The sequence below is a fragment of the Pleurodeles waltl genome, chromosome 5, assembly GCF_031143425.1.
Source record: "Pleurodeles waltl isolate 20211129_DDA chromosome 5, aPleWal1.hap1.20221129, whole genome shotgun sequence".
Classification (NCBI taxonomy): domain Eukaryota; kingdom Metazoa; phylum Chordata; class Amphibia; order Caudata; family Salamandridae; genus Pleurodeles; species Pleurodeles waltl.
The window spans coordinates 744,725,797-744,736,681 of NC_090444.1; the positions used below are offsets into that span (position 1 = coordinate 744,725,797).

The 10,885-nt window shown below is 44.1% G+C and overlaps 1 long non-coding RNA gene across 1 annotated transcript; it reads right to left on the minus strand.

Annotated features, from left to right (window-relative positions):
• Positions 1 to 4,642: 4,642 nt before the first annotated feature.
• LOC138297307 (uncharacterized) lies at positions 4,643 to 6,265 on the minus strand. Its single transcript, XR_011204011.1, has 3 exons — positions 6,196 to 6,265; positions 5,998 to 6,088; positions 4,643 to 4,726 (listed from the first exon to the last, which is right to left on the minus strand). It is a non-coding gene; the product is annotated as an uncharacterized lncRNA (long non-coding RNA).
• Positions 6,266 to 10,885: the final 4,620 nt, after the last annotated feature.

Below are 10,885 nucleotides of genomic sequence, written 5' to 3' on the forward strand. Positions count from 1 at the left end.
ATGTGCTCCAATATGTGGGAGAACTCATCCATGGCTTTTTCCGTCCTTGACCTTGTTCACTGCCTACTAGAAGTGAGACTCATGTCCAAAAAATTCAAACACATTCACAGATTTATGTCTTAGGCTCAAGATCGCCATGGCTTGGGAGTCCATGGCAGACCATTCATTGAGAACATTGAAAGCTGTTGTATTGAACTGGTCAAAAGCAAAAAAAGCAGCTACATCAGACAAGGGGATTTGGAGGAGGAGAGAGCACGTAGGAAAAATGGACTGGGCTCATAAAAAAATGGATGCTAAGTAGGATGTACAACCTCTGTCTGACCTCTGTGAGAGGGTGTACCATCTGACAAGGTGTCTAGGCAGGAGGGTGCACTATAAATGGATGGGGATCCTCAGTAACATGGCTCTAGATGAGTTCCCTCTGTGTTGCCTGCAGACAGCCACACTTGGAGTATTTACACATCACCAGATTGTGGAACTAGATGGCGCTGGACTTGTGCCTTGTCTAGTACACTAACAAAATGTATTGTGTAACTCAAATATACCTGTTTATCATTTAACTGTTTGATTGAGCTCACTTCACCGTGCCCAGATAGTTTGGGAAGGAAGCTAGCCTTTGGATTGAAACCAAGTATCAAAGGAGGTATGAGGGAGTGACCACAGAAAGGCTTGTTCAGATTCCCCTCCACAAAAAGAAGGGTAGGCCAGGATAATACAGATAAGTTTCCTAAAGTGCCTCATAAGTTGTTTTGAGGGGAAGGATTTTTGGACTTCTTCATAGCACAGGATGGGAGAATTGATGAGCAGAAGCCCAGGGCATCATTTCACCTGCCTCGGTGTTATGACATTCTCCAGTCAGGGCACCCAAAGTGGGACTATGTATGTTCCAGGATTCTCTCCACAGGTAAGCACAGGTGTGGCTAATGCAGCCCTGTGAGGAGGTTATTCCCATGAAGAGAGGGTAGAGCATGCCCTAGTATCCCTTAGTTGGTAGGTGTACCCAAAAGGTAAACTAGTGATCCCTGAGGGTAGCAGACATAATTTCCAAGAAGTCAGAGTGAATGGTGTATCTGTCACTGCCCTGGGGGATATCTGTTTCAGCCAGACCATGGTGAAAGCAAGGCTGGTATCCCTAGAACAGCTACTGCCAGGACTGGTCTGTAGGTTAACACAGGCCTTGGGGCAGGACTTTATCTGCCTATGTCCATGGTATCCATTGAATGGAAGGGGGCACTTGCCAAGAGGAAGTTTATTGTCAGTCACCAGATGGCCATAGACTACATCCTTGGCAATGAGATCTTACTGGTGAGAAAAGAACTGGGAGAGATGGATGCCCAGGATGTTAAAGAAAAAACAGATTTATGGGTGTACTGTTCCTAAACAGAGAGAACTGAACCTCAGACAAATAGTGAGGGATAGGAGGTAGATGCCATCCTCAGTGAGAGGACATTACTGCACGACTCACCCTGGTGAGGCCACTTCAGCTCCGGGGCAGATTGGGAGTAAAATCCCAAATCCTTCCACTGGCGGCCATTATGGTGTGGAACCACAGCCCAATGCTTGAGCAGGCCACAGTCATTCCTTCTTTTTATTTGTTATGCTATGTGTATTTTTTCAGCACATTATCACCTGTGAGGGTACCCTGGCACTTTACAGGTGAGTGAAGGCTAACTCCCTGGGGACTTACACAAATATAATTTAGCTTCTTACAGAATTCAAGAAGAGATAAGGGGTCTCTGATGTGGCGTGGGAGGTTATTCTCTGCTTTAGGACTGACGTATGAGACTAGTTTAGTCTGCTGGTGAAGTGGGCTTGGATGACTGTCTTTCCGGTGTTGTTTGGTCTTCACTTGTAGATCTTTCTAAGCATCCTCACGCTGTGGAAGCTAGATGTGGTCATAGCATTGACCTGAACAGACATGTCCAGCTTCTTGTCAATGATGAGCCAGCATTTCTTGTGTTTAGGTTGGAGATGAGTCTGGGTCCATGATCTGTGGGCCACTCTGGTGGGGTATCCTTTCCAAAGAGCACCACTTCAGTCTTCTCTGAGTTCAGTTTGAGGGAGCTAGATGTCATCCAGGTGGCTACTTTGGAAATGCAGGAGCAGAAGTTTCTTCTGCTGGATGTTTTGTCTAAGAGGGACAGTATCAGCTACATGTCATCTGCATAGGTGGGTATGTTAATGTTGTAGGCTCAAGTGCGCCTGCCAGTGGAATCATGTAGATGTTTAAGAGAGTTGGGCTGAGGGAGGAACTCTGTAGGACTCTACAAATTAGTTTTTGGACTTCTGAGGAGTAAGGCGGCATGTTGATTGTTTGGATTGCTCCAGTCAGAAAGGTGCACATTACTGGGGGGCTGGTCCTTGGATACCAGTCTTGTGGAGTTGTCTGATCAGGATGGGATAAGAGACTGTCAAAGGCTACAGATAGATCTAATAGGACGAGAGCTGCAGTTTCTCATCTGTCAAAGATAATCCGCATGTCATCTGTTGTTGTGATTAAGGCTGTCTCAGTACTGTCTTTTGGTCTAAATCCCAACTCTGTGGCATCCAGGGGCTGGTGGTTGGTCAGATGGTCAGAGAGGCATTGCTTGATGTTTTTTTCTAGGGCCTTGGCTGAGTATGGTATTAGGAGAATGGTTGGTAGTTTGTGAACTTGGCTGGTCTACTGAGGGTTCCTTCAGGACAACAGTGATGACTGTGTGCTTTCAAGCTTCCAGGGCGGTGGCTGTATCGATGGAGGTGTTGAGGATGAGGTTGAGAGCTTTTTTTTTCGTTTAAAATAATGGCGACGGACACGAACGCTTGAATACTAGACTGCACCGACACAAAATAGACTATCTAATGAAATAGTGTTTATTCAGCTGATTTCTTTGCAAGCCGAATAGTGACTACATAGTATGCCTTGAAAAAGCCCTGGCGTACGTGCCTCTGGGGCGAAACACGTGTTGGCTGAGCTTCTGCTTTTCTGTGGGACCCATCCTGTTGTATTTCAACCGGGGGTTACTTGTCTTCCAAAATAAAACTCGAATTGGAGCAACAAAGGTTCTTATTGCAGTTCCTTTCATGAACTTCACTGAACTCATGGCAATCTGACATTAAAAATGTTATTCATTTAGTGGGACCTTACCTTCTTCTTACTTGAGAGCTTTGCTGATTGGGGTGGAAACTTTGTTCAAAATGTTAACTTTTTGTCCAGTGTGTAGCATGCTTTCGGCCGTCCTGAAGGGCAGATTGGGATTGAAGCCCCCCAACTAACACCCTAAGGAGGCACAAATACTATATTACCCCTTTTGGGGTGGGGGCAGGTTAGGCTTTGGTGCTGGTGGCACCAGGTGTGACAATCTTTTTTGGTGCCCCCACTCCCATGACCTCCTCCGATTCTAATACCCAGCAAAAATTACCTTCATCTCTCCATAGTCCCTCTCTCGCATACATTTCATTTGTTTTTAAACACTGGTACAGGCTGGCTATACTGATCCACTCAGTTATTCACATAAGCTACAGATCTGCTCTTCACAGCATGCTTAGTAACCCTCAGAGTTACTTTATGGCGAGTGAAATCTGATACTAGACAAAACTCCGATCTCTCTAGCTGGAACATAATCACAAGAGTTACCTTGACATTTTAATTTCTGCCTGAAAGCTGGACACACAAAGCTGTCTGCAGGAGGTGCTTTAGGCCAGTGTGCTCCCAGGTCAGCGCCCAGAGTGGATACATCTGTCGCACTGTTCACTGCCCTGGGAGGGGGCACGGCCTTCACCTGTTTTTTATACCAAAATGTTCTTGTGTTTAGTAGGCTTTCTACCCTCCACCATACCCTAAACCAGGGTGGTAAATTGGGGTAAACAACCCATATCTGTCCCTACGGGTGCAGAAAGAACAGCGTGACACTTTCTCATGCCAGTGGGCTGCCTCCCCCCCCCAAAAAAAAACAATTACTTGGTATCTACTGGCTGGATCCCTTCTTGAGGATTGTAGTCTCGGGACAATCCCCAAGCAGGGGTTCTGTTGAGAGATGTACCACTGGAAAGGTGACACTATCCCCTTTCCAACACTACAAATCCCACACAGATCAATGTTCAGAGGCAGGGTTATGGCCCACAACCATGAAAGCAAATCACATCTAATGGTACTGTCTGCTCTTACTTTGTATACTGTGACGTAAGAGCGCTGTGCGCGCTGCGAGCCGCAGTTAACAAAAACAAAGCAGACCAGGGATGCAAGGAGAAGCTTTTATCTTTTGAGAAGAACGTTCTTGTGCTATTTACAGCAGAAGTATTTTTGTTACCAGTACAGTGGAAGAACTGCTCCCATCCACCGCGCTATAAAGGTAATGAGTTTGATGCAAATGACTCGTCCACCTCATTGAAGCAGTTAAGAAATAGTGTGTTGTTACTACTACTAAGAATGTAAATAAAGATATACAGACTAAAGATATGTTCCAACGCTATAAATGTAAACCAGATATATTGAAATATCATGCAGGGTTTGTTTTTATGCTTGGCGTTAGCCAAGACCTTTTAATTTTACTAACATTATATCTATATTTCACTTATTAACAGGGGCTTTCAGCCAGGCTTCATCGTCCATTGGTCTGTTCGTGTGCCATTCACATTTTTCTCCCACCCTCTACACCATACAGCATGGCACAATGGGCCTGCTACTTCATCCATTCACTAACTTCTCTGTGCGTGACAGCATTCTGCTCCCCGACGAGGATCACATCTGCACACAAAAAAGTTCCGTTCAGTACTAGATACTTCAATGGCAATATATCATTTTTGAGAACAAAAACATATGTTTTGCTTTAAGCCAATGTTTTTTCTATATCGTCAAGGGCCCAGGATCAACGCCCAACAATAAAGTTTTACAAACACCATGACAAAACAAAACAAGCACTGACAAAGGCAGAAGACTGACAGCCAATGCCACACTTATTTGTCAATGCTTATGTTTTGTTTGAGTTTCTTAATGGAGCGCTGTAACCACCAAGCTGTGTCAAAACAGTGTACAGCATGTAACAGTTTAAATGTAATAAGTGAGCTATTGTATTTTTCACACAATGCACGCTGTCAGCTGAGTCACATCCAGGCCCATAACCTGTCTTTGATTGAGGATGTGGAGGGCTGATATTCTACACAGCAGCACCACTACTTCACAGTGTTTATCCATTTGGCCCAAGTTCCTCACAGGTCTGCCCTGAGTTCAAAGTTCTTCATAATGTTTGCTTGAGTGCCAATATTGTCACAGTGTTTGTACATGAGCCTAAGCTCCTCCCCGGTTTTCCCCATGAAGCCCCAGCTCCTCACAGTGTCTGCGCATTAGGCACAAGATCCTCAATGTGTCTCATATTAGCCCCAAACTCCTCCCAGGCTTGGGTCCATGTGTCCTAAACTCATCATAGTCTGTGAGTCCTAAGCTCCTCAAAGTTTATGCCCACAAGTCTTAAGCTCCTCAAAGTGTCTACCCATGAAACCCGAGTCCCTGTGGCATCTGTCTAAATGTCCCCAAGCTCCTCACATCTGTTTATTAGCCCCAAACGCTTCATATGCTCTTGTATCCTTACAATACCCAATCTCCTGTTGCTCTCCTATAAATCCCACCAACCAACTCAATTAACTCCCTCACGCCCTACTTATTATCACACCTACTATTAACTGCTACTGGCTCCACAAATCACCTGGAGTAAATGCATGGGTTGGTTTCCTTGCGAGCTCAATACAAATCCCAATAATCAATAGCCATCGAATTAAATGATCCACTAACCTGAGGTTTCCTGAGCAGAGTGCTGCCTTGTGCAGAGCGTTTCTACAACTCGTCAGAGGAAGAAACCACCATATAAAAGTAATTACAATTCAAAACAGTCTTTGTCCCCGAGCCCCAAGCTCATTGCTGTCTGTAACCATGTCCATGAAGCTCTAGCGCCTTATAATATCGGTCCACGCCACACAATTTCCTCAAAATTGTTGTCCATATATCCAAGATACATTACATACCTGCACAACTGGGCCAACATCTCTGAAAACTGTAGTGGCAGACCTTGGCATGTGTTAATTTTCAGCTTTTTCCGCTTTTCATGTATCGATTCTGTATAAAACATCAATTAATAAAATAGTAAAAAGTGTTTTTCCTAAATGCTTTATGAGGTTTTGAGTGTGGGTAGACAAAATTGACGTCACTCTAGAGAACCGAACCTGTAGTTTATATGAGGTTGACCAGTAAAGCTTTTCTTCAATGCTCCCTCACATGTGGAGACTGTGTCGAGATAGAAGGCGGGAGCGTCTGTTTGAAATAAACCGGCATTTGAGGCGGCAATTAGAATGACACGTTAGTCTAACTGGAACAACGTGTTCCCGCTGCTACAAGGAAGAGCTCGTGCGGCGCTTTTTTTACTCCTACAGTGAGTCCTGAGCATGTAAACAAGAGCACGAGCAAGCCGGCTGAGTCACGGTTCACCCAGAGCAGGCTCCAGCGTTGAGAAGATAACAAAAAACATAACAACACACCTTGGCCGCACGGTTAAAACTATGTAAGTCCTCTGATAAGAGGGCTGCGGGCGGCTAAAAATACAACCGACCTGCGTCACTAGGAAGGAGGACAGAGTTCAGGTTCCAAAGTTAAACATTTGTCTGCAACTTGTATTGTTTAGCTCTCCCATGCAAGCTTGGTTGCATGTGTAGAACAAGATTCTGGAACGAGATGTACTACGCTTTTTTACTGTTGCAAACTCTCTGATTCCGCGTTTGTGATCATTCAAATGTTTTTTACTGATGAACTAATTCTGTTTTAGCAGTCATAAATGTGTTTACGGCTCAAAATAGGTTTGTGAAAGGATACTGATTGGCTCTTTGGAAGGCATGGGCTGTAGGCATCACTTCTGAATCAGTGTACTATGAAACATTTTTTGCTGCACAATATAGACCTAAAACACTGAAAAAGTTACCAAGACCTCAAAGGAGAAGGTATCCCATTCGTGGGTTTTTCTAGGACCCTTTTGCCTTTGGGATTTCAAACTAAAAGTTTGTTTGGGAATTGGCAGGGGTCTAAAAAAGTTTTAATTGTAAAAGCAGTCCCATTTCCTTTAATGAAAACGGGTTGCATTTTAATAATAAAAGTTTGTTTTATTTAAAAGCGCTAACAGACATAGAGGTCTGTTGACTCGAGAAGGCCAACAATCCTATGATGGTCTGTGTGATAGTGCATCGGAATTCATGACTTACCTTATTAATATTCATGAGGTAGGTCAGATTGCGACCCACAACAATTCAAAAGTGTATGAACCAACAAATGAATACATAGGTCAATTTGTAAACTGATTTTTTTATCTCAAAAATTCTGGTGCAATTTGTACCAGTATTGTTCAAACAGTTACTCCTGCATCTGGTCCTTTTTTCCCTTTTCCACAGTTTTCTGTGTTTTTGCAAGTGGTTGTCTCTGTTATAACTGTAAAACGAAAATTGACTAAGATAGAGTTATTGTGTCTTTTGTAATGAGAAATGGTTCTTACTAGCTTCTTCAGTCACAGAAAAGGTACCGCTTTGTCAGGCACAGTGGAAGCAGCCATAAAACACAGGATTTGTACGGCAGAGCAAATTTCACATAGACACCCCCTCCTGCACCCCACAGCACACACTTAGCGGCATATTTAAACTCTGTTTGTGCCGAATGTGCGTCAAAAATTTTGATGCACATTCGGCGCAAACCGTGCACCATATTTAAACTTTGACGCCAGAGCCAGCGGACGTCACAATTCCTCCGTGTGCGTCATTTTTTGGAGGCGGGAAACTGCCTTGCGTTAATGACATGCAAGGTACGTGTTCCTGCCCAAAAAATGACATTTCAATGCCTGTGCGCCTTATTTATACTCCTGCGTCATTTTGACGCACAGGAGGGGGCGGGTCTTAAAAAACGGCGCAAATCCTGATGTGCGCTGTTTTTTAACGCCTGGGTGAGGGCAGGCGTTAAGGGACCTGTGGGCTCACTTCCATGGTCTCTGACCATGGAAGGAGTCCAGAGGTGCCCTTCCCTGCCACCCTCGCCCACCCCTGTAGGACACTCATCGATGGGGGGACCCATCCCAGGTAAGTACAAGTAAGTTGAGGTAAGTATTTTTTTAAATTATTTTTAAAGTGGCATAGGGGGGCCTAATTTGGGCCCCCCCTACATGCCACTGTGCCCAATGACCATGCCCAAGAGACAGAAGTCCCCTGGGCATGGCCATTGGGCAAGGGGGCATGACTCCTGTCTTTGCTAAGACAGGAGTCATTTCAATGGGGGTTGTGCGTCAAAAAATGGTGCAAGTCCGGTTTGTGGCATGATTTTTGCCTCAAACCTGACTTGCACCATTTTTTGACGCACAACCCCCATTTTCTCCTACGCTGGCGCTGACTGGTTTCAGTAATTTTTTTTACTCTGACCAGTCCGCAGCGCCGGCTAACGTCATTCCTTAAATAAGGCACCCACATGGCGCGTACAAATGGCGGTAGCCGGTTTATAAAATTGGTTTGCGTCAAAAAGTAGAAATATGGGCCTAAATACTTTACAGCAAGGGAAGAATAGGTGCAGGATTCATTATGCAAAAGGACAATTGCTTCCCATTCTCTCACATGGAACGGGTGACTACTGTTCAAACAAGAACAGTGTTAATTTGCACAAGGCCACACAGTGAAGGAGGAGCAGGGGACACAGAAAAGGAGGCACCAACAAAAGGTGCAGTGCTCACAAGCAAGGAAGCACATGGGGCACTTGGAGGAAGACTGGGTGAGAGGGCAAAAAGGTCCTGGGGTATTGTTAAGGACATGAAGAGGTCCGAGCTAGGGGAGACATAGAGACCCACAAGCAAATTAAGGCATGGCAAGGAAAACACTGCATGGCTCCCTAGGGGCACTGGCAAAGATGCAAAAGGTGGGATTGGAGGCACTGAAGAGGCATAGAGGCACAGTGAAAGCATGGATGGTACAGAAAACATAGGGTAAAATGAAGATAAACAGGGCATGGGAGGACCGGGGACACTTCTGGTGTCAACACATGGCTTCCGTTGGATAGCCATGGCATAAAGCAGTCATCCTTTCTAATTACACTTGGCATCTGGTAGCTAATGGCCAAATCGTACCTGTTCATTTTTTCCTAAAACAGCTACTGATTGAGAAGAGCCTTGGTACATCTACAAAATGACATGTTTAGCAAGGCACAACACTTAAATTTCCCAAAATACCTTTCTCCTAACCACATCCATCTCTGGGGGGTTTCTCTTGGTTAGAGGCAAGGAAATTGTTGCCTACACAGCAAAGGCATTAACAAGTCTAAATATCATCCTGTAAAGGACTGAACACAGAACGTCTGCTGATTCTCCTACTTGAATGCCAGAGGAAAGGGATACTGCTCTCAGTAGCCACAGTGCTACCCTGTCCAGGTTTGGAGGAAAAAAGCACAAAGTGTAAAAGGCTGCTTGGCAATATTGTAGCTCTTGATTGGCGATGAAGGTTAATACAGACGTTAATAGCAAGGCCTCAATCTCTCTCTGACATCAGGGAAGAGAAAAGAGTTAAGCCAGGATAACCAGAAATAGATCCAGTAGAATTTCCAGCTATAAGAAGCAAACATCTGATACAAAGATAGTAATAGTGGGGTAAACAATGAGAGAAAAATAATGGAAAGCATGCTTTGTGGAACATATATCTCTTGTAAATGACTCTTTCTGTATGAGTCAAACAGGAACTGACCTCACAGGAAAATACTGTACTTAATCATGAGTTAGGAAATTCAGATCGAATTCGCTTGACTAGACCACCATTTTTAAAGGACTCATCATAAGTTTATAAGTCTTATTAACACCCATTTACTGAAATTCTGGGCACACAAAGCAGCCCAAGTTTGATATCTTTTTCACAGCTGTAGACTCCGCAGTGAAGGCATCAACCCTTCTTTCTAGATACTCCCTGAAACTTGACAAACACCATTTCTGCTGACTAGGAGCATTGAAAAGCCAGTACACTTTAAGTGCTGAGAATGCTTAACCATATGCTGAGCACAGCATCCAGAAACATGCTGCCAGACTGCTCTAGGAGCACACCATTTCCTCATGAATGCTTTTTGATCTCTGATAAGCTCTCTGCATATATGTAACTCCTCCAACTCTCCAGGTAGAATCATACACCTAAGCTACTGAACTCTAAACCCATTTCCATGAGACTAGTTAACTCAAACAATGTAAGACCTTATTGAACTTCTGCTTTCTCACAAATAACGTAATCACTCTTCTTGTGATTCCTACTCCTTCGATGTTACCTGAGAACTTTGTATTTCTTGAAACTCATCTGAAACCCTAAATGATCCACCAACACGCTGATTTTTAAGGTTGATTAAACATTTTTAGACGGGGCATTCCCACGTGGGGAGGAGTGGGGGGAACAAATGGCACAAAGAAATCGAAAAGATTTCTTTGTGCCATTTTTTGCGGTATTATTAACGCCTGCACAGAGCAGGTATTAAAAGGAGGAACAGCATTTTTGATAATGGGCCTTTATGTGCTTTGCAGGATTTAGGCCCATATTTATACTTTTTTAGTGCCGCATTTGTGTCATTTTTTGACGCAAAAGCGGCACAAACTTGCAAAATACAATAAAAGTATAAATATGGGCCTTAGTGTCAACATTTTTTACGCTAATCCTGCAAAGCGACATACTAGTGTAAAAAATGTTGACACTAGTTTCCTAACTACCGCCATGGTGCACCCTATCTTAAATATGGCCGCCCTTGGTGACATTAGAGGGGCACTAAGGGGCACAAGAAATGTGGTGCTGCATTAAATGCAGCACCACTTTTTTTAAATCTACCCTCTAGTATTGACGCTGTGATACAGCCAACACTTGTTTCTGAACCTAC